Genomic DNA, 1,884 nt, shown 5'->3' on the forward strand with positions numbered 1-1,884 from the left:
GCCTTTACCTGGGTAATGGGTCCAAACATCTCAACGACAATAAAGGTTTAAAACATGAAAACTTTGAGAAGCTTTTACCTGGGTAATGGGTCCAAACATCTCAACGACATTAAAAGTTTAAAACATGAAAAATTTAAAACAGGAAAAACAAGCTCTATATGGCTGTATATTCAACCATCTATCTTGTGGAATATCTTTACTTCAAAGGTGGGCTTAGTTGAAATCCATGTACATGAATTGTAGTTCCATCTTCACGTCAATGTGGGTGAATATTTTGCAGGCATACTTCTTGCATTTTGCTGCATTTTGTTTCAATCCCTACATCATTCCTTGTTAGACTCCCATGTTGTCTTAATCCCTTCAATGTGTTATGTTACCTAAGTGGTTCTTCAGGCTTTCTTTGTCCAAATCCCCATTCAACATGTTCCTCTCTTTTCACTCAACTTTTTATTGTTGCATGTTGCTTTTGTATTTAAACATGAGATTCTTGATGTGCTAAAGGCACCAAGTGACACCCTATTTCTCTTCATGTACTGACTAGAGTAGTTTTCTTCATTAATTTGTCTCATCTACCAGTTTTTTTTTTTTTTTTTACCAACTTGATACTATTAATATCGTCCCATTAGCTTTCTATAATGTTAGTTTTTATCCATCCCTTAAAATAAGCATTATGGACCTAAGAGAGAATACCCTAGGCTGTGTGTTGATTTTCATGAAACTGAAACTGTAAGCACTGAAACTGAATCTGTAAGAACTGTGAGAAATGAAAATAGAGTTGTAAGAAAAATGTGTTGTAATTGATATAACTAACTTGGATATACTGGCAACTGTTCTGTGTTGTTTTGTCTTCAAGGTTGGTAAATAGTTTGAAAGCATAACATGCAACTTCAACAGTGGTTGAACTTCGTTTATAGCTTTGGCACTTGAATTTAATTGGTGGTAAGGATCGACATGGATTGCAATGGCTTCATTTTGAATCTGTGATCTGGATTTAATTTGATGTGATCTAATGGTTGGGAATTTGTTATTTGTTGATCCATGTGCTTTAATTTGTTTTAATGGGTGTCATTTATTGAAGTTATTGGGTTGGGTGTTATTTATTGAACAAAGTGGGTTTAAATGTTATTGGGTTGGGTGTCATTTATTGAACATAAGGGGTTTAAATGTGGAACAACACAACAATTATGGGTGACATACATTCACTTTTATTATGTGCAAGTATGGATATTTATTTGGAGTACAAAGCTTCAGTTCTGATGAGTGGGGGTTGAAGTGACTGCTACTTTGTACTTTTGGAATAGACCATTTTGGAAGCATTTATAGTTTTATTTGTTTTTTAGTTGGGTCAATATGGTTTGCACTTTTAAATATTAAGATACTATTTATGGACAGTTGTGGGCCCAATAAATGTTTTGGAAAATTTTGGACATAAATTAATACTTATTTACACTTAATGTTTTTTATCTTTGTTTAAATATTGGTTGCAAAAGTCTTAATTTCTGGTGGTTTAGTGGGACCAATACTATATCAATCATTGGTCCCTGCACAACATTAAACATCTCTCCCCTAGACCAATCATGCATAGAAGAAAGAATCTTTTTGTTAGTAGAATTCTCTAATCAAACAAAGGCGTCAACATCCCACTACACTTAATGTTTTTTTATCTTTGTTTAAATATTGGTTGCAAAAGTCTCAATTTCTGGTGGTTTAGTGAGACCAATACTATATCAATCATTGATCCCTACACAACATTAAACATCTCTCCCCTAGATCAACCATGCATAGAAGAAAGAATCTTTTTGTTAGTAGAATTCTCTAATCAAACAAAGGCGTCAACATCCCACCCAACCCAAACAAATGTTGATGAATGGTCCGTTGAATGTG

The sequence above is a fragment of the Pinus tabuliformis genome, chromosome 1_1 (genome assembly GCF_031772625.1).
Source record: "Pinus tabuliformis cultivar Carrire ecotype Pingquan chromosome 1_1, CPIR1, whole genome shotgun sequence".
In the NCBI taxonomy this organism is placed as follows: Eukaryota; Viridiplantae; Streptophyta; class Pinopsida; order Pinales; family Pinaceae; genus Pinus; species Pinus tabuliformis.